The 22,945-nt window shown below is 41.8% G+C and overlaps 1 protein-coding gene across 6 annotated transcripts in view; it reads left to right on the top strand.

Moving 5' to 3' along the window:
• The window catches only part of LOC138259714 (leucine-rich repeat and fibronectin type III domain-containing protein 1-like protein), a 3,031,897-nt gene that overhangs the window by 2,382,030 nt on the left and 626,922 nt on the right, over positions 1-22,945 (top strand). For all 6 annotated transcript variants that reach the window (XM_069207608.1, XM_069207606.1, XM_069207609.1 and 3 more), the window contains one exon: positions 9,206-9,264. The gene's annotated coding sequence lies outside the window, so the exon portion shown is untranslated. The remainder of the gene's footprint in view (positions 1-9,205; positions 9,265-22,945) is intronic.

Genomic DNA, 22,945 nt, shown 5'->3' on the forward strand with positions numbered 1-22,945 from the left:
GAAGGGGATGGGGGTGGCAGGGTGGGGGATGGCAGGGTGGGGGGTGTTGTGTGTGTGTGTGTGTGATTGTGTGGTGCCTGCTTTTGTGCATGAATGCGTGTATGCGTGGTTGTATGCGTGTCTAAATGTTGAAGTTAGTGCGGGTATGCATGTAAATGTGTATGCATGTGTGTATGCGAGTGTGAGTGTTGTTGTGAATGAGTGTTTGTATGCGTGTGAGTGAATGCGTATATGAATGTTGTTGTGAATGCATGTTTGTATCCGTGTGAGTAAATGCGTGCATGAATGTTGTTGTAAATGCGTGTTTGTATGCATGTGAGTGAGTGCATGTATGAATGTTGCTGTGAATGCATGTTTGTATGCGTATGAGTGAAAGCGTGTATGAATGTTGTTGTGAATGCGTGTTTGTATGCATGTGAGTAAATGTGTGTATGTAAGCATAGGTGAATGAGTGTATGTGTGGTGCGTGTGGTTGTCTGTGTGCGTGTGCATGTATGCAGGGAGGGCGGTGGGAGGCGCTGTGTATGGGGGTGCCAACCCGCCACACTCAGAATGTGGCAGTCTTCACCGCCAGCCTGTTGGAAGTGGGACTGCCGCATTTACCCTGGTGGTCAGAAGACTGCCAGGATCATAATGAGGCCCTATGTGTTTCAGATTCCAAGAAAAACAAGGTATTCCATTTCTTTACCTATACTGCCAAATAAAGTGATTTCACAAAAATAGTCAAATAGTGCCATGCACGTTAGACCGAGCTATAAAAGTCTATATCCTTACTGTTTGTCAAAGTATATTTTGTAGTTACTCTTCATTGTGGTCTCCCCTCTTCACGGAGCAAAGGAATCAGTCCTTGCATTTTTGCTGGACTTTTAAAGTCCTCCACAAAAATGTAGTGTCAAAACACACAGGGGGTCATTCTAACCCTGGCGGTAAAAACCGCCAGGGCGAATGACCGCGGTAGCACCGCCAACAGGCTGGCGGTGCACCGCTGGGCATTCTGACCGCGGCGGTTCAGCCGCGGCCAGAAACGGAAAGTCGGCGGTGTACCGCCGACTTTCCGCTGCCCTTGAGAATCCTCCATGGCGGCGGAGCGCGCTCCGCCGCCATGGGGATTCTGACACCCCCTACCGCCATCCACAGGATGGCGGTAGGGGGTGCCGCGGGGCCCCTGGGGGCCCCTGCAATGCCCATGCCAATGGCATGGGCACTGCAGGGGCCCCCGTAAGAGGGCCCCAAAAAGAATTTCAGTGTCTGCCTAGCAGACACTGAAATTCACGACGGGTGCTACTGCACCCGTCGCACTCCAGCAACTCCGCCGGCTCCATTCGGAGCCGGCTTCATCGTTGCTGGGTCTTTCCCGCTGTGCTGGCGGGCGGCCTTTTCGACCGCCGCCCGCCGCGGTTAGAATCACCGCCACAGTCTGATACCCATCTTTTCTGTACCACACTTGCTGCAAAAGCTACCACAGCATGATTCAGTTTCGCACTAACACAGGCAACTACAAACCCTTAATACCTCTTAAGAACGCCCTGTTTCACATTCAGTCTATGCTGTCACTCCGTTCAGGCACAAATAGGTCTAATCACACAAAGCAACAACCATTGCCATGATCATCTTCACTGACCCTTCAACTCTTGTAGCTTAGGTCAAACATCTACCCCACTCACTTGAAGCTAGAAATGGACACTGTGATAAGTAATCTACACCTCCAACTACACTCGCTTAGCAAGTATCACTAATGTTTAAGTAGGCATATTTACAAGCCCCTAGCACCACCGGAGCGTAAATCTTTTTGATGCTCCAGTGGCGCAGTGTGCCAGCCCATATTTACAAGGCCACGCAAAGACAACTTGAGTGGCTTTACATGGCCTTGTAAATATGATCCCTTTCACACATTACTCTGAATGAAAGGGGCATTGCATGGGTGTTGCTGTGGGTGTTCCCACACAACACCCATGGAATCTGACGCATTCACAGATTTTCAAGCCTGGGAATGATTCATATTTCTATGCCACCACAGGGGCAGCGTAAAAGTGGTGCAACACAGAGAAATATCTTTATTTCTCCTCATTCTTTCCTCTTTTATGTGTGCTGCATACTGCAGCACACATATAAGGAGGAAAATGCCATTTATGAGTGTGTATGTCCGTTCCTGCACTTAAACACTCATCTCGGCAATGCAGGCACTCTTGCACCAGGGTGCAAGGGGGCCTGCATTGGTGCTAGGCATTGCCAGCATTGAGAAAAGTACAGGGATGTGTTGTATTGCTGTAAATATGATGCATCCCTGCACTTTCCTAATGGCACAGCTCGTTGCTGCAAGATGGCTTGCAGCACCAGGCTGCCTCTTTATTTTGTAAATATGCTCCTCAGTTTTACTATTGAAATGTGAACTGTAGATACCCAGCTATACCTCTAGGAAAGCACTTGTGAAGAACTGTCATCTTTCTTTAATGCTTTGAAAGTATACCTCAGAAGCAAAATTAAAGGTTCTGTGGCCGGCTACCAGCGGGCCAAAGTCACTAATTATGGCCTAAATACCCCATTCTTGAGTATACTCAAATCTGGGAATACCAAGTTAAGTTCCATGTGTTTTTCAGGTGTATGGCTGACGGAAGAAAACAGCATCTCTCATGCTCGTCAACAAATTGACAGCTGTTCTTGTTTGCAGGTGCAAAATAAACAATTGACATCTGACCAACTAAGTGCTCCACTAGCAGTAATGTTTCCTGTTGCTTGTGTTATACAATAAGAATCTTCTGGCACCCTGGTCAGTGATTAATGAAAACCAGGTCTTGAGGCCCTTAAGACACCATTAGAAAAGCATTGGTCATCTTTGCAAATTTAAAAAATATCTGAAATATATAACAGAAAACCTAGGGGGATCTTTGGCTAAAGTAGTAAGAACATAGGATTTGTGAGAAACAGTTGTGGTTTGAATAATCAAACTATAATTTTAAAGGCATGGGAAGTTTAAGGAAGAGAAAGAAGAAGAACAGTTCCTGGACTCTCCGGCAATCACCAGCCTTGTAGAACCCAGCATGCTTTATTTACTTGAAATAAACATCTCACCATCACTTAAGCAGCTTAAACAATTTCGATTTCATTCACATATGTGGCTTACTTTTGAATGTCCAGCACTAAGTGGCACTAATTGATGTATGAAGTACACATTTTCTCACTCACTCAAATCTAGTACTGCAATTAAGTTTTGTGAATTGGGCCCTGCGTGACATTTGGATGAACCCAGAAAATTTAGGTACAAATTTACTAAGCACTTGCATTGTCCTTGCATGACACAAGTCGTCGCAAGGCAATGGATGTACTTATCTATAATTTACTAAGCCACACAAAACCACTTTGAGTGACTTCACATGTCTTTGCATGGTTTAGTAAATACAAAGTCACACAACTCAATGCATAGCACTGCCTTGCATTTCTTTGCATCACGGAGACACTTCATAGGTGGAGCATGGGAGTTCTCATCTATCCACCCATAGATTTTGACACAGTTAAAGGTCAATAACCCTGAGATTGCAGCAAAATTGTGCACCTGCCAGACTCAGGCATAATTTGGAGAAATATTGTTATTTCTAATTGTTTCTTCCTTATTCTGCATGTGATGCATTACGCATAACACATAAAAAAGGAAAATTAGTTTAAGGATTGTTTTTGTGCCTTTCCTGCACAAAAACAATATTGCTCGTAACACAAGTGCCATTGCAACAAGGCTCAAAGGTAGCTGCATTGGTGAACTTACACCAACACTGGGAGGGATCAGAAGTGGGCAATATATTAGTAGATATGGCACATTTCTGTTCCCTCCGTTTCATGCAAAACAAATAGGGCGACTCTAGAGTATTCACATTCCCACAAATCTCAGTAAAAATCATGTATATTTCCCATTAAAATATCAGTATCCTCCTAGGATCTCTTGCGGTGCAGCTTGAGCCTCTGATACAGGTAAGAGCCTGTTACCTATATTTCAGTATCATCCATAGCCAAATGTCCCCATCAATCTATTCTCCTAGATCAATGTGATCCTTTTTTGCAATTATTTCTAAGAAAATGTTTCATGGGTCAGAGAAGATAATAACTGCTATTTTCATTTTTATCGAAAAGTTTTAAATATAACAAAAGAAAATGGACTAATTCTTCAGCTTTAAAGCTTGCTTAAAATAATTGATTAGGAAGTATAGCAATGAAGATTTTGGTTTGTCTGCCAGCGACATCCATTGTTGGTGGGGTAAACTGAAAAGTGCTTTGCATTAATTTCAATTTCATGCATAATAATGAAAGCCCCATCTGGGGCTTTCATCATTAACATTACTGCTGATCTTAAATGTATATTTCTTTTCTTTTTATTATTCATAAACTGCTGGACGTCACACAGAGAGTAGCCTCAGGCTTCGTGTGAGCAAAGAACCACAAATTGAATAGTAACCAGGGAACACTTATTTCACTGTCAATAGATGCTCACCAACAAAACACGCATCTAGATATCACGTAAGTCACGCAATAGCTACAAAATGATCCACTACAAGACCCCGAAAATAGTAAGAGGAGATTAAAACAATTTCTCATTTAAATTCTCTATAACACTCTATTAGTTATTTAGTTCATGTAGGAGATTATTTCAAATATGCATTACTTTCGCTTTGCTGCTTTTTCCAGCAACATCGCCATCAATGTATCTGTAGGAACCCCGAAGATCAGTTCAACGTTTTAAAACTATCTCTTCTAAATTTGGGGTACTTGAAAAATATATGCTCAACCAAACCCAGTGCTTAATTTGTAAAATTGTGAATGCAGGCCCCCAAAGATTTTCGATGCAGCCCACCCTCAGCCCTGTCAAATACAGGGCTTGCCTTACACCAAGGGTGCCTAGGCTTCATTCTATCTCTATCTTCCGCCCCCTACCACTTCCTGTCTGTTTACCTCACTCTTGTAGGTAATGTTTTCCTCTACTTTCTCCCGTAGTTGCTTGTTTCCTATCTTTCTCTTCTCCCTCCCCTCCCCTTTCTGCACTTGTTTCTCTTGCTCAGTGACTGATTATGAAAAATAAGTTGTGGTCCTCGAAAACGCAAATTTAGCACTGACAGAAATGGTGTCATCAGGGGCAGAATGGTTACATGCCCGCAGTTTAAAAGCCAGGCATCCGAAGACTCCTGATTTAGGCTCCTGGTCTCAAGAGGTAGCCTCATTTAGAGTCTGGGGCTTGAATGGACCGGATACACTTTTGCTGCCATTTCTTTACTAACACCCAGCATGACTTGTGGTTTGTGGTGGGTTCCCTCACAAGCGATGTTGGTAGGAATGAGCGCAAAACTCAAGAAGTGCAATAATCACTGGCGCGAAATTAGCAAATTCGGTTTCTGTTATTTATTGTGCAATTCACATGCATTATGCGGTTCGGCCAAAAAAATGGGGACAAGTGGAACAAACTGTTTGGCAGTTGATGTTAGTGCAGTGGTCAAGGCTGTGAGGAGCATTCTTGTTTTTTCCAATCACATTTATAGTTAACTTGTAGCTCCTCTCTCTGTCTCTCTGTAACTCTTGTAACTCTTTTAACTTCACATTTGCACGTGACTTATTTATAAAAGCAACCGACCTAAGACTAAAAACAATATATTCCATGGCTTGTATTGCAACTTTGAGCGTAAATAAATATTTCATATTAGAGGCACAACACTGACATCTACTAATTTTAGGGAAAATACTATGACATCATCATAAGCTTGATAAATCGCATACTTATAAAGAAAGTCCTCAGCCAAAGTGACGCACACTCAAATGATCAAAGGGTGTGAAAAGTAAAAAAAAAGACATTTTAGTCTCAGTATTTGTGAAAAAAAGTTAGGAAATATGGGTCTCCTTTTCACAGATTGGCAGGGACATCATAAGGATTTTGGGGGCTCTGCCCCAGAGGTATTATGGGGCCCCTGTTGGAAGCAGTTTTGAATTCATGATCCAATTTCAGGTCTTTCAAGCCCCCTTTGGCTAGGTCACTCATACCGATTTCTACATCTGTTTGCATCTTATTCAGGGATAGTGATGTGTGTTTTCAATATTGTAACACAGTAGCAGTTCACTAATATTACTGTCGGGTAAATAGTCTTTGTGACACCCTCTCATTTCTCTTATGTGAGGTCCTTTTTTATCTAAAAGAAACTTTTTTTTATGGATGTTGCATGAAACATTAACACAACGTTTCTCTGAAAAATGTCTGTAATAGATTCTCACCCACCACCACATTAAAAAGAAGCATTTGCAATACAACAGGTCTCTCATTTGTGAGACTTAGATCTATTTGTGTTGTAAATGACAATGTATTTTACCTATGGTTTTGGTTTGGAGTGTACTGGATGTATGGCAGGTGCCACAACGATCCTCCCAAGCCTGTGGCTGCAGGAGAGAGAACAGAACAAGGCCGCTATCTTGGGGGTGTTTTGCCTTATTCCTACAAGCTGCCTGTGATTCCCTAGAGATGCAACCCTTTCTAATGTGTTTACCTAAACGTTTGTATCACCAAACAAGCCACAAAGAGACAAATTTGTGGCAGTTAACCTGGGGAATGGGGGGAAAATGGGAGCAAAGAAAAGAGGGCAGCCATATATTTATGTGTGTTAAAAATGTAAAGGAGTTATCCCTCTACATTGCCAATACAGCCTAACTTTTAAAAACATTGACTATATACAAAGAGTATAACAGAAGAGGAAGCTTAACTGCAAAAAAATTATAGTGGCACCTGCTTTGCAGTGCAATGAGATGGTAGAACCTGTATTACCAAGCACTATATACGAAAAAAAATAGTTATTCCCACACTGCCCAACATGCACCAGACAAAAAACCCTAGAGGAGAGTTTGGCACAAAGGCCAGACCTGTCGACCTTGGAGGTGGGAAGCACAGTTCGAGTCTCTGTTCCGGCTCCACATCCTGTGATTCTGGGCATATCACTTAATCTCCCCTTGCTGCTAAAAAGGAATATGTTGTGTAATACAACGGGTGCTCATGTAAAGTTCTGTAATACCTTTGTATCAAGTTTGCGCTATATAAAACTGCAACATATATAAAGTGCTCCAATACCTTTGTGTCGAGTTTGTGCTACATAAAACTACAAAAATTAAATAAATAATCCTGACATAGCTTCTTCATCTCTGCAAGGTGGAAGCAAATGAATTATAGTGATTTTGTTAAGAATGGCACCTGCTTTGCAGCACTATGAAATGGGAGAATGTCACAGATCACAATCCTGACACAGCTTTTTCATCTCTTCATCACTGCAAGGTCGATGCAAATGAATTATAGTGATTTTGTTAAGAATGGCACCTGCTGTGCAGCAATATGAAATGGCAGAACCTGTATTACCAAGCGCTATACAAGAAAAAAAGAAGTTATTCCCAGACTGTCCCAACACCCACCAGACAAAGAGTCCTAGTGGAGATGATGTGGCATAAGGGGAAGAACTGCCAAATTTGGAGCTGGGGAACACGGTTCGAGTCTCGGCGCCAGCTCAACATCCTGTGATTCAGGGCAAATCATGTAATCTCCCCTTACTACAACAAATGAATGTGTACTTGTATAATGTAACCAGTGCCCATGTAAAGCACTGTAATACCTTTGCATCGAGTTTGCGCTATATAAAACTGCAAAAAAATGAATAAATAAAAAAGTCCCTGCAGACATCGCAAAGAAACAGCAAGATGCCCGAAACCAAGGAAGATGAAAAAACAATAGTGCACCACACTACGGTACATGCTTGATCGTGCAATAATCCATGTAACAGGGTCACTCTCCAAGGTGGTAGAAAAACAGCCTCAAGGCAGGACAAACATAAAGCATTTACCAATGACAACAAGGGATTTTTGAAAGGCAGGCCTAGGAACAAATAAAGGTGATGGGTGTGAGATGTGCATGGTTAAAGCCCACAGAATAGATTACAACATATCAAGAAGAGTAGTGCTTGTAGGCTGCTATGCTCGACCTAAAAAATGAAAGGAAAATAGTATTTAAAACAATTTGTCTAAGAATTATTCAAGGTCATCAGGATAGCACTCTCTACAGAACAGAGCTGGCTTTATCAGGGGCCCCCGAAAGGCTGGGGACCTGGGTCACAGCCCACTTTGCGCATCCCTTCAAACGTCTCTGCAGATTTGGTTGCAAACTAGTCAGCAAGCAGCAACTGTTTTGTTAGTGGACCAGAGTTTTGCAATGTAACTGATGTTCTAATCAGTCACATAGCAAAAACCAGTCTTCACAAAAACTCCTGCCACACATATTCATTAGACAGCGACCTTTTTTGCAGCTCCCAGTGAATAAAAGCCTGGAGGCCTGCAAGGGACATCATGCCTCATGCCTGTGGACATTTTCGCCTAATGCTTACTTGAAACAGCCTCCCGTTGTCATTAAATGAATGGCATTGGAGAAGACTACCCCTGATGACAAATCTCACATTCACAAGGCCGGAGCTGTGCTTATGGGAAAGTTTCTAGTTTGCAAAATGGTTACCAACCCCTTTACCTAAAACTTATCGGATCAGTGGCTTGAGACCTCATTTGTGGTGGTAAACCATTGCCACAGTCCTCTGTGATTGATAGGAGGAGGAAGGCTCTCCCTTCGATCTTACTCTTCCAACCAAATTGTAATAAGTCGCAAAGTGCATTTTGCAAGTCAGAAAGCCTTTGAAGTGTGTCCTTTGTAAGCTGCAACTCTTGTTTGTGGTTATAAAGCTTGTGCTTTTACAGATCACAGTCTTTGAGGTCCCAAAACTGTTACATACATCAGCCCAGCTTTGGTAAGCAATAAATCTGTGTGCCAAAATAAAAGAATGGGCATATTGAGAAAATAAATAAGGAGTTGTTAAATCTTGGGCTTGGCTACAGTTTTTAAACTAGAATGTATCAATATTAAAAACATATTTCACTTTGAGACATGTGGATGAAAGAGAAATGTTTGGGCAAAATGAGAACGTAGCTTTTTTAATTCATACAGATTATCTTTTTCATCAAAATAATACAATAGAAAATATTTTATTGAAATTACAGAAACGTGTAGTTTATTGTTGCATTGATCATCTTGTTTGAAAAAAACAGAACGTGAACTTTTGTGTGCCGCTGGGAAATGTTTTAGCAATGTTGTGTATAACTGGTTATAAAGAATTCACATTATCTGTAAACTAGTTGCTAGTAACATTGCTTTTTTTTTTAGGATATATTGATAGCAGTACGATATAGATGACTCAAGCCAAGTGATATTCAACAGTCAAGGTAAGTACTGTACCACTTTCCTGATTCCAGCTTCGTGCTGAGTGATAATTTAAAAGTCACCTTCAGCATTTACCAAATAAAGGCATGCTTCTGGAAATGTGGGTGTGTTCCAGTAATTATTTATGAGCACAGTGCTATACTAACTGAAATGGATAGCCTTGTATACATTGCATTGACCAAACCAGTGAAAGGCGACATAAAAGTCCTAGGCTCTGATTATGAATGCACCATTACATTCTGATCTCTCCACAAAAGCCTGTTTGTGCATTTATCAGACTACTGAAACTTGCTATCAATACTGCAGGTCTGCATTGTTGCTTCACCTAAATTGGGCAAGTCAAACCTGTTAAAACATACTTTGAAAAACATGGCCAATATTTATTAAGATATGTGGGAATTCAGTGCATCAAATTCTACATGTAATTCCTCATTTCCATGGGGAAACTTGGGGGCATATTTATACTCTGTTTGCGCTGAATGTGCGTCAAGATTTTTGACGCACAATCGGAGCAAACCCTGCCCCATACTTATACTTTGACGCCCGACCCCGCGGGCGTCAAAATTCCACCATGTGCGTCATTTTTTGGAAGGGGGAACCAGCCTTGCGTTAATTATATGCAAGGTAGGCGTTCCCTTCCAAAAAATGACTTTAAGGCCTGTGCCCCTTATTTATACTCTGGCTTCATTTTGACGCACAGGAGGGGGTGGGCCTTAAAAAACGGCGTACAGCCTGATGTGCGCTGTTTTTTAACGCCTGGGTCAGGGCCGGCGTTAAGGGACCAATGGGCTCGGAAGGAGCCCAGAGGTGCCCTCCCCTGCCCCCAGGGACACCCCCTGCCACCCTTGCCCACCCCAGGAGGACACCCAAGGATGGAGGGACCCATCCCAGGGAAGTAAAGTTAAGTTCGGGTAAGTATTATTTTCCCATTTGTTTTGTGGCATAGGGGGGCCTGATTTGGGCCCCCCTACATGCCACTATGCCCAATGACCATGCCCAGGGGACATAAGTCCCCTGGGCATGGCCAGTGGGCAAGGGGGCATGACTCCTGTCTTTGCTAAGACAGGAGTCATGTCAATGGAGGTTGGGCGTAAAAAAAATGGCGCAAATCCAGTTTGAGGCCTGAATTTTGCCTCAGACCTGACTTGCACCATTTTTTGACGCACAACCCCCATTTTCCCATATGCCGGCGCTGCCTGGTGTGAGTCATTTTTTTTTTACGCACACCAGTCCGCAGCGCCGGCTAACGTCATTCCATTAATAAGGCGCCCGCATGGTGCGTTGGAATGGTGTTAGCCGGCGGTAAAATTTTTGACGCACAACTGCGTTGGCGCAGTTGTGCGTCAAAAAGTATCAATATGGGCCTTGGAAACTGAGGTATTTACTGTACTCAGTAAATACCACATCTTGCACATATTTACCATGTGCTGTAAATATTCTGCCCTCATTTGGTCCAATCATAATCAGGGACTAAATTGATCAATCAAAGGTATCACTAAAGAACTTCAATAATATTCTTTTGGAAAATTTTCAAACCATGTGCAGGGGTACTTATGACGTGTTTTGACCTAGTGATATGTGTGATAAACGATCTGTAACTGGCATCACAAAAGTCAAAGCCATTTGGCATATGAAGTGAAATCTGTAAAAGAAAAAGATGCAAGGAGTTTTTAGATCTTGCGTAGAAGACAGCACAAGAAATATGGTTGTGAAAGGCCTTTTGGGAGCTTACAAAAAAGGTACGGCCTCATTACAAAGCTGGAGATGCTAGAACCATCAGCATTACAGTGGTGGTTGGACCGCTGCACTCCAGGTGGTCTGATTGCTGAATTACAACTTTGGCGGGTGGACCCGTCTGAAGACCCGCGTCCCCGCCAGGAACATCATTCCCAATGTGGTGACAGAGGTCATGATTGTAACCAGCCAGGGCAGCGCTGAACTCAGTACCTCCTGGCTGATTACAACCCCACTTTCTGCCAGCCTTTCGATGGCGGGGACCCCAGTATGAAAAGGCTGGTGGAAAATCAGTGCCAAAGGCCACAAGGGGCCCCTGCCCAGCACCATCGGAATGCGCACTGTCTGCTCTGCAGACAGTGCACATTCAAAGGGTGCTGGTCTGCCCTTCTGTGCTATGATATAGGGAGCCGAGTCTTATATCGTAACACTGTTCCTTCCAGACTGACCAGCAGGAGTGCCTATTGCAATGTTTCCACCAGTCAGCCCGAATGGAGCATTGTAATCCGCTTGGGTGTTTGGGGGTGGGACAGCCAACCTCATAATGAGGCACTTAGCGGGGTTTCATCCAGCCATTGTGTACCATTGGTTGGATTTATTGTCACTCATGTTTGCTTGCTTCATATTCAAAGGTAAAATGCCTTTTTTTTGTATATGCCTATCCCCTTGGCGAATAGTTTCTTTACCATCCTTTTGCATGGCTGACTTGCATTGTTCCAGTGCTCACTGTAAGGGAAGTGATTTGTTCTTTTTGGTTCAGCACTGAATAAGAGTGCATGCATTTTCCACTTCTCTCCCTTGTGTGTTTCCCCTCTAGCCAAATACTAGCAGCCATGCTTCATGTTGCTTTCTCCCACTTATCATGCTCTTTCTCTCTCACATACTTCTCTCCCACCAAAATCCCTCACCCTTATGCTCTATGTTGCTCTCACCCTCATGTGCTTCTCCCCCACCCCTGTTTGTCTCTCCCTCTTGTGCTACTTTACCCCCTCTCTCCGACCTACTCTTTGTTGCTTTTCACCCATCTACAATCCCACCTACTCCTCCGTTGCACCCCTATCCCCTTTATTCTTTTCTTTTAATTTACATTTTTCTGGAAGGCTAGGAAGCAAATTACAGCTGGCCCCTCTGCTGTACCAAAATCGCTTTTGTGGTGGTGAAATTTCATTTTTTAAATTTAGTGATCCATTGTGGGATATTAAATTAAAAAAATGTATGACACCCGCATCATGGAAGCACACATACAAAATGATACAACCAGGAGCTATGTCATTGTGCCTTTTTTTTCTTTTCATGTTGGCCGGTGCTGCACAGCATTGGCAAAAAGCATTTTACAGGGCAGCATTTAAACTGTATTGCACCTACTGTCTTCCCAAATGCTTTCTCTTAAGAGCCTTCTACCAACACTGCTAAAAGGTGCAGTAAGGCACACACCAAGGCTGCCATATGTGAATCCACCTCAGGTCTCATTCTTCCACCAACTTACACTTCCTGTCTCTTTACCTCACACTTGCCGGCTTTTTTTCATCCCTGCTTTATTTTGTATTTGTATTTGTATTTATAAAGCACATTCCGGCCAAGGCATTGAAGCGCTCAGAAGGTAAAGTGAGGTGCCAACAGAGTAAAAAATAATACAAGGGAAAACTAGTGCGGAAAAAGCTACATTTTGACTAGCCTCCTAAAAGCCAAGACATTTTGTTCCTTCCTGATAAACAGGGGAAGAAAATTCCAGCATTTGGCCGCAGCCACCGTAAATGCTTTGTCACCCCATTTCACTTTATAGGTGCTGGGGACCTGAATACTGAATGTTCCTATTGAGCGGAGTTGCCAATTGGGTTTATACCAACGTAACCGGGAAGCCAAATATTTAGAACCATTTCCATGTACTGCTTTATAGGTGAGACATAAGGTCTTAAAAATAATACATTGAGCCACTGGCAGCCAGTGCAGTTGTTTTAAACTGCTACTGGCCAAGGCTGAATGAGGAAAATTTAGGATAGCCCGGGCAGCAGTATTCTTTCTGAATCAGCTGAAGTTTCTTCAGAGATGTCTTATCCAAATTGAGCATCAAAGCATTGCAATAGTCTAATTTAGAAATTACCAATGCTAAAGTAACTGTAATTCTCCATTCCCTTTGAAGAACAGGGAAGATCTTTTTCAGCATTTTCAATGTCCAGAAGCTAGTTTTAACAATACAATTGACGTGCGATTTGAAGGAGAGACAGTTGTCAAAAGTGACACCTAAATTGTTTGTGGTAGTAATAGGAACCGGGGGAGAACCACAATCTATCGGCCACCAACGAGAGTTCCACAATTCCTTTCCAGATCCAAAGCATAATATTTCAGTTTTGTCACCATTTAATTTAAGCCAATTTAAATTCATCCATATATTGACTTCTCACATACATTCGTTAAAGCGATCTGCCAATTCCCTTTATTATCATTTTCCTATCTTCCTCTTCGTTTCTTCTTTTCCTGTCTTTCTCTCTCTTGATCCAAAAGAAAGTCTTATGATGGAAAGTAAGTTCCAGTTCTAAAAAATGAGTGCTGGGTACCACGGCCATAGCCCTGATGGGTGGGGGGTGGGAGGGAGGAGGACGTCTATGGGCTGGGCCAGCCCATATCAATTTCTGCCCCTCCCCCAAGTGACCCAGACAGCTAGTCACCACTTTTAGAAAACTCAGCATAGAGGCACAGGGGTCTTATCACATTTGCTGTGCATTGAAAGACAGAGGTCAAATGTCAGGTTATGTCTTCTGACAAACATGCTGCTTGTTCTTTTAACATGGAGATGTTGCTTATTTTTCTTTCCCTGACTGCAAAGTGAGAGAATTTTGTAAACTGAACTAAGTAACAATCTCACAGGAGTACAAGATGTGTGAAAAGAAACGTTGTAGGATGTCAATTGTCAAAATACCTTTAAATGAACTTTACCAATAATTGAAAATAAATCAACAGCTATGAAAGCACAAATGAAGTACATTTGTTGTTTAATTCTGAAGTGTGATAAAAAAAAGATTTTATGAGGACCAAAGCAAACTTTGGTGATGCACAAATGATAAATATTGTATTGCAGCCTGCATATGGGGCACTGAAGTGAATACTTACATTGCAAGCAACCTACGTCATCTCTGGTGCAGGGTTGGAAGGTCATTGTCTTTGTTTTGTGAACTTACATATTATGTGTGATGACCACAGAAGTGAGGTTATCATGTTATGGGATGCAGCACAAAGCAGTGTGGTGGATAATGAAGTATGAGAGACACGGGCATGCAGTTCATGGTTTTAAGTATGTGGGCAGCTCTGCAGGACTCTTTGTGATATTATCTATGATTGTAGTCTGTTTAGCTGGTTACTGCCCTGGGTTGTCCAATATGAGATATCATGTATAGTTGTGGTCCTGAGCTGGTATGGTGGGAAGGAGAGAGGAGTGGGGAGATCTGCTGGGATGGGCATTGTTACTGTCATCCCATATCTGAGTGTCATTGTGAGTTGTAAAGCAGCAGCCATGGTGTTATAGATATTTCGGACCTGTAGTGTTGGACTATAGTAAAGTCCCTTGATTGATCAATAATATGCAACAGATTTCTTCAACTATTCCTTGCTTGTTCATTTGATGATGGTTAGTTTATTGGCTGTGGCTGGTGATGGACAACTCTTGCAGCAGATATGTTCTATGCAAATGTAAAAGGTGTACGTTACAGTTAGCTACCAACCACTGAGTGCTATAGCATTAGTATGAGTGGGCCAGAGATATGACATTACACAGATATACAATACCCCAGCAAACCATGGGTTAGCCCTCCTTAACTTGTCTGCCGATCAAACATAGTTTGCTGTTTTGGTTGTTTGCAATCTGTGGATTGTAAGCTGAAGACTGAGCTTGACTGTCTTTCAAGGGTCTATTGCCCTAATGTGGGGTGGTGTAGTTGTAATGGAAATAGACATGTTTTCATCTGTTTTCTGAATTATATATGCTACTTGATGCTTAAAATGCTGGCTGTGAGTTTCACAGCTTGGCGTCTCGCACTGAGAAAGCAGTGCCTCCTGTGGATTTCCTATGGGAAGTTGGAATGATGATAAGTGGTGCAAGCCTGGAGCACAAGGTCCAGTATTGTTTGTATTGCTTACATTTAACTTGTAGGTACAGCAATCCTTTTCTTTGGGAGGCTCTGTGGATGATGCAAAGTACATTGAACATTGCCCTTTTAGCTATAAGTACCCAGTGGAGTGATTTCAAGATGGAGTCATGTTTTTTCTCTTGGGTGAAGGTGGAGGAGAAGTCTCTTGGCAGCATTTTGGATGAGTTGTATTTTGCGAATAATGGATGCAAGTGCACCAAGTTGTAAGCTGTTAGCACAGTCATGTTTGGAGATTATGAGTGTGGCAATGGCTTGCAGTTTCTTTTGGTATCCAAGGTATGGGAAGATGGGACATAGTGTTTTCATTGTGTAGAAGGCACTTCACTTGATGTTGTTAAGATGTGGACTAAACTATGGGTCTGAATCCATGGCTATGCCTAGGTGTCTGACATTGTTGGAGGGGGGGTCTCATTTTCCTTAGATTATTTCGGTAGGCTGGAATTTTTGCTTTTGCCCCAGGTCATAACATCTATCTTTGTGGTGTTGAAATTAGATGGCTATTTATCATCCATGTGTTTATAGCCCAAAGGCAGTCATCAAGTTTTAAAATATAGAGGTCTTCCAGGCCATCCATCAATCTGCATAGTTGTAGCAGGTGAGGTTGAATGATTTAAGCAGGTTTTGTAAAAGGGTCAAGTAGATGTTAAATAATAGAGGGGATATCATGGAGATTGTTGTGTGTGAGGAGCTGATGTGATTGGTGGTACCAAGACTAGTTCACAGTCACAGCTGTGAGGCAATAATTCACTGGGCATTAGCTGAACTCACATCTCCCATATGGTATGTCAAACAAGAATTTGGTGAGTGAAAAGACTGCAGGACATTGAGTCACATTGTTCTTAAGCCAACAACTTTCATGACCTTTCCTATTCCTAATACATAAATGGTTGCTACTACCTAAACCTACCAGCCATTCAGAGGCAATGTCCAATAATAAGGAACTCTCCAGATTCCAATATGGCATAGTGCTTTGATTAGCCTATGTGGCTGAGGAAGAGTCTTCACAAGTCAGGTACGACTGACATTTGAATGACATTGCTCCAGCCTACAACCTTTCTAGGAGCACGGACCTGTTGTGAAACATTGCCTGGTGAAAAAATGTGCTTGCTCTAGAGATCTTTATTTTCTTTGCAGAAACCAGATGCTTTGTAAGGTTAATGTGCCTGCTGCAGGGGGCTGCAGATACCTTAACTAGTTGCAGTGTAAATCGTAAACAACCCAATGTAGCCTGCCATGTCACAAGGGGCTGCTGTAACATCCAATGTATCTTTTAAAACATTTGTGATATCTAGATGAGCCTGCCAGGATGAACATGCTGAGGATTCATCTCCTTGAACTAAATATTGTGGAAAACATAATCAGGGCACCTGAGGCTGAAAGCTTTTGTATTATAATTTACCTCTCTAGACATCTGTGCACATAATCGACTAACATTTTCTGATTTTTATATATTGTAATCTAAGATCTGTGTAGTACGAATCTGCTTTTTCAAATGTATTGACTCCTTTGAAATTCTACTATATTGTTATCTAATTTATGGTCAAGGCATATAAACTGCTGTTATGAGGTCCTAACTAATTAATGTGCAAAATGCATAATACTTGGTGACCATTTTATTGGAAGATGTGTTGGAACGCTAGATATTTTTATGTTTGCAGGGCATTCTGGGTAAGAAAAGGTATTGGACACAATGCAAGTTACACCACCCCAACCTACCCTACGTGTCTTGTTTCTAGACGTTTCTGGCCTTGGCAGGTGTCCCTGGGTGCAGACTTAGCCCTGGCCTAAATACTGCAGCTATCCATATTACCAGAAGGAGGCAATTTGCATTGCAAACTCTTGATGTTTCCTTGTTGCATTTTGGAATCCTTCCTTTAACAGGCAGTATCCCAGCCACACAAGTTGGTACTGTTGTTATCAAGAGACGTGTAAGACTGCTATGAGGTAGGATATTTGTGGATCCCCGTAGATTTCATTAGTGCAGTCTGCTTTCACTTTTGTTTTGCGGTGATGTCTGCATTCACAGCGTGCTGCGCAATACAGCAAGCAGGCTCTATACTCGAAGGAAGCATTTTCCTCATGCCCCAACTTTGATTTTGGAAAGGATAATATTTCTGGAGTGTTTTTACCAGAAACATTTTTTTTTCCAGTACTGTGGATGACCCATTGAATGCCACACTGTGAAAGTAGTGAGATGGATGTCAATAGGATGCCATCTGCCCTAAAACAGTCAACATCTACCAAATCCATGCAGCCTGATGCCTTGTCCAACAAGAATGGACTACAAGTAGCAGGGCTATGATGACTGCACCTCACTAACTTCGTTGTTCCATAATCGTAGGGGTCTTTTCCAGTTCCAGAAGGCCCCCAGGATGGTAGGCTTCTGGGACTGAGAAGCAGCAAAAAGCACGGTGGCCAAATACAGGTAGCAGTGGCTACTCATAGCCATGCACAGCCAAGAGAAAGTTTCAGCTGCCATACATGGTCTATGGAGAAGAGGGCTGCAGCGAGAATAAACATATTGAGAAGTACACAGAATATACAGCGAAAATGAGAGAATGAGATAAAGAAATTAGAGTAAATATAAAAAGCAAGAGCAAGCAGGAGAGACAGGAACGGGAAGGTAGACAGTTGTAGCAACAAACAGAAAGTGGTATTGGGGAAACGGTGACAGAAGCAGCAGAGACAGAGATAAGGAGATGAGGAAAATAGAGAGAAAGTAAAATAGAGTTTCAAGAAGAAGAATAACACTTAGATACACATGGAAAAAAGATGACTGGAGATTTGAATTGGAACTGATAGCTTATCATGCTGTGGCTACTACACCTGGCCTAATCTGATTTCAATGCACAATATGGCACTCATTTTCTAAAAAGGAACTTATTGTAAGATGCAAAAATCACCTTGCATAGTGGTTTTTGCGGTCCTATTAAAGGTTAACCATTGATCTGCATTGTTTTTTTAACAAATTGCTTTACAATCTCCCTTTTGCTACTACATGCTCTTCATGAGATGTAATGACGTCTTCCCTTTTAATGCATATCAACTGTCTACATTTGCTGGTACATAACCTTCCTACTGATAAGTCCAAGTTCTATTACATAGGTGACTTGCCTTTCTAGTGTACATTTAAATAAGACAGCCTGTCGACTGTTTCATATCATGAAGCTAGCATGCTTTCTACATTTGCCACTGAGAAAAGTTCATGCTCGTCCAAACAATGCTGGGCACTTAAACAGTGCCACTTTGAGGATTCTAAGTAAATCGTCTATTGCATGTGAAAGAGAGGAAAATGTCTATGCTTCCAGAAGTATAGGACTCAATAGCATTCAATAGCATTCCACCGGTAGGTACCTTGCAAGCAGCATCAAAGAGAGAGGTTATCATAGAGCAGGATCCTAGATGCAAACCGTAAAACCACCACTCACAGCCTTAAAGGCAGCGCTGCAGCCTGCCCATCTATAGTTCTTCTGACTGAAGATGGAACTAGTGTCCTCAGCCAGATCACAGGCCTCAAATGGACCCATTCCAAGGTCACACAATGACCTATCCCTTACCAGTAGTAATATTTTATAGTCACACCAATAATAAAAAAAGCACCAAAAAACATTGTGTACTTTAAAACCTTGCATATTGTACCCTTTTTCCTAGAAGTATTTTGGAAAAAATGCACCTTTAGCACACATCTTTAATGTCTGCTCGTATCTGAGTGCCATCGACCCTAAAAAAAATATACTTCTGGCTCGGGGCCTGCTAGGTACTATTGCTTAAACATTTGTACAAAGTTTACTGACTGGAGGAGGAGGTAATTCATAATTGGCCACCTTTTTTCAGTGACACACACTCAACTGGCTGTGCCATTATTTTTGTCTACCGAAGCTCTCTTGAGCCACCTCAGTAACGTATATAGTGTATTCTTTATATTTAGATGTATTTGACGGTCTGCAATGTTGGTAGAGACTAGAGAGTTTTGTACTTGAGGTATTGTAGGCAAATAAAAATATGCAGTGATTATATGTTATGCAGATGCACTGCACTTTCCAGTGCCACTTTATTCACCTTAGCACCTGTGAACAACTATTAACTAATGGAAATTGTATTTTTCTCAGTTGGGTCTATATTTTATCAGGTTGTATTGTCTATAATAAATGTAAATATACATTGTACTAAGTCCTGTGAGAGTTTCGCTGTAGATAAACTAAATTACCGATTGAAGTTAGGTTTGTTTATCAGAATTATTGATTCACTTAATATAACATTTGTTATCACAATTGTTTTCATAAAGCTCTTTTGTGGCATCTCAAAAAGCAGAAAAACAATAATTGTGAAAACATTCCACTCAAAGCCTGCCTTGATCTCTTGAATCTACAGTGATACACCAAGCCTCATGCTGTCACATACATCATTCAATTTGTTTAGAACTGCTAATTGCATATTTTATTCAGGTAATTTCTAATTTGTACAGCTAATGTTGCACAGCTTATTTATCTTAAAGAATACAACACCTGCTCCACCAGTGCTTAATTTGTAAAAATAAATAAATGCAGGTGAGCAAAGTTTGCCTTAGCAGCCCGCTGCCACCACTACTCAATTCTGGGGCCTCCAAATGCTGCAGCTACCTAGTCCTGCTTCCACCTCTTTCCTCCAACACCATACACTTCCTATCTCTATCTCACTCTCCTAAATACTTTCTCAACCTTTCTGGTCCTTGCTTTCTCTTTCTCTATGCAACTAGTTTTAAATCTTTCTCTTCCTCTATCTCTAATACTTTTCTGCCATTTTCTTTCTTGGTCTTGGTCAATATCTAATGATGAAAAATAAATCACGGTGTCCAAAAAAAGGTACTACTGCCCTCTACCTGCAGCCAGGGACACAAATTAGGAATTGTGCCTAAAATGCCTATATTACAACTCTTTTTATAGTATAGTACTTTGATTTCTGTTGTTTACGATACCAGGGACATATATACATTTTAGTAGTTTCATTTGTTTATTGGTATTTCAATTTTGATTTCCTCCTTGTCTCCCCGGCACAAAATATAGTAGATGTGACAGTCTGGATTAACTCTGGTTAAGATATTTAACAATGGGGAATAGCCTCCTTGACAAAATGCTGCCAACATTTTTTTAAAGTGTATCCCGCCCTTTCCTATGTTGTCCAGATCATGGTGGATGCAATGGAGGACAACCATTATTTGTTCCACACTGCAAAATTTGTATATGCACAAAAACGTCCTTTTGCTATATTTTTATTGGTGTCCTTTATCTGTGTGGCACTTTAGAGGTAGGACCCATTGTCAATGTTGATATACAGTGTACATAATTGCAGTAGATGTATATCTAACAAACAGCTTCTGTTCCCATGTCATCCTTAAACTCTGCATACTCAACCGTTGAGCTTGCTTCACTGCAGACACTATTCAATGTGTCTTCTACACATAATATCGGTCACATTTGGGGGTTCTATAGGAATCCTTCTTGTCAGAGACACTGTTAAATAATTGTGTTCACCCTCTTACTGCATTCATAAGATCTTGTAGGTGTTGATCTGTGCCTGTGTAGGCAATACACATATTGTTAGCAAACATGATAATGAGACTCCTTTCTCAGCCTCAAAAAGCTGTCATGCAAAATACCAACCAGAGAACTACTGTGTTACAAAAACAATGTAACCAGAATATCAAATAGCAAAATATTGTGACACTGAGTATACAGAGGTAAGTATAGATTTACTGTTCTTAACTCCACATCTACATACCTATGTCACGGTACATATATGGCTATACAATAAAACAAAACAATCACTCTAATTCAGCAGTTATATTCAGCTCCACAAACTTGTATTTGTATTTGAAAGTTGTAGAGCGCGATAGACCAAAAAGGTATCAAAGCACTAGGATGAGGCCTCTAAAAATGGTCAGGAGAGACGAACTAAAATGCCTACAAAGTGGGAGTCTATACCTTCCAGCTATTCAGATGAGAAAAGCCATGTTTTAACCTGTTTACGAAACGGCAGATGAGAACTCAAACACCCAATATGAATAAGGAGAGAGTTCAACAGCCTGGCTGCTGAAAACGTGAAAGCCTGTGCACCCCATCTAGCTTTCCTGTACCGTGGTACGAAACACCTTGAACTGACCCATGGATCTCAACATTCTCGTAGATTCCTATCAATTCAGGGTAGTCCTTAGGTACTGTGATGCTCATAGAGAGCTTTGTGGGTCAAACAGAGAGCTTTAAAAAGCACCCTCTTCTTAACAGGTAGCCATTGCAAAGATCTCAGCCCCTCTCTAAGCGAACCGTATCTAGGTAGCCCAAGTACCAAGTGGGCAGCCCAATTTCTGAATGATTTGAAGCTTATTAATGGAAAATTGTTCACACTCAGATACTGGGGATTGCAGTAATCTAAACGAGAAGTGATTAAAGCAGTGGTAACCTCAGATGCGAGATTTATAGGAAGAAATACTAAAACTTTCTTCAAGATGCTGACCACCCAAAAGCATGAACTCACAATTCTATTGACCTGAGTATCAAATGATAAGGTGTTGTCAAACAATATCTTCAGGTTTTTGGCTGCTCTAACCGGGACAGGTAATGCACTACAATTTTCTGGCCACCAGCGATCATTCCAAATAGAGCTGTCCAATGCGAACAGCATGATCTCCGTTTTCTCCCGGTTCATTTTCAGCCAATTCTTTCTCATCCAACAACTGATCTCTAACATACACATCCTAAACCATTCTGACACTTCTTCCATTCTTAGGAGATGAAAATTATGATCTGGGTATCATCCACAAAAGAACCTTAAAGCCGAATGAGTGTATCAATTTCGCAAGAGGGGTGACATATAAATTAAATAAGATGGGACTTAGGGATGACCCTTGTGGAACCCCACAGGGCAACTGGAAAGGGGAGGCTCTAAAATTGCCACAACTGACAGTGATGGTCATATCTATTAAAAAGGTCTCCAGCAACTTAAGGGCATACCCTTCACGCCGACCTGCTGCAGCCTTTGCACCAACAAAGAAGGGGAAATGGCGTTTGCACCAACAAAGAAGGGGAAATGCCCAGTGTGCCCCTTCTAGCTTTAAAGTCAAAGGCTGCTGATAGGTCTAGGGTCTAACAGGACCAATATAGCTGATCCCTCCTGGTTGGCTTATTTACTAATAAGATCCATAGTGAAAATGAGAGCTGATTCAGTGCTGTGATGTTTCTGGAATCCACATTTTGATGGATCCAGGGCATTAGTGTCATACAGATAGTCAGTCAATTCCTTATTGATATACTTTTCCAAAATCTTGGCTGGCAGAGGCAGCAGGGAAAGCTACACAACTTTTTCAGATTACAAGGATCTGCATCAGGTTTCTTATGCAAGGGAATAACCACTGCCTTCTTCCAATCCAGAAGATACACTCCGGAATCAACGATCTCCTGAAAGATACTTTCTAACATCTTATCAGATCCGGAGCTAGCTGCAGAATTCTAGTTGGAGAAAGATCATCTGGCAAACGGGAAGTGAATCCGGCTAGCAGGGTCTTGATCTTATCGGCCGGCAATGGGGGGAATCTACCTAGGCACCTAAGCCATGTTCGGCCTGTTGGCCCATAGCTGCAAATTTTTTGCATTTCCTAAATTGCGATTTCTGAAACAGAAATCGCAATTTGGGAAATGCAAAAGGCCAGGGTGCTGGGGGCCTAAGGCCCCCTCTCCTGCACCCCCAATTTGTTTTTTTTCCCATGTAAAGTACACACATGCCAAAAGGGCATGTGTGCTTTACATATTAAATTTTAAAATGCAGTTTTACTGCA

Source organism: Pleurodeles waltl, chromosome 9 (assembly GCF_031143425.1).
Source record: "Pleurodeles waltl isolate 20211129_DDA chromosome 9, aPleWal1.hap1.20221129, whole genome shotgun sequence".
In the NCBI taxonomy this organism is placed as follows: Eukaryota; Metazoa; Chordata; class Amphibia; order Caudata; family Salamandridae; genus Pleurodeles; species Pleurodeles waltl.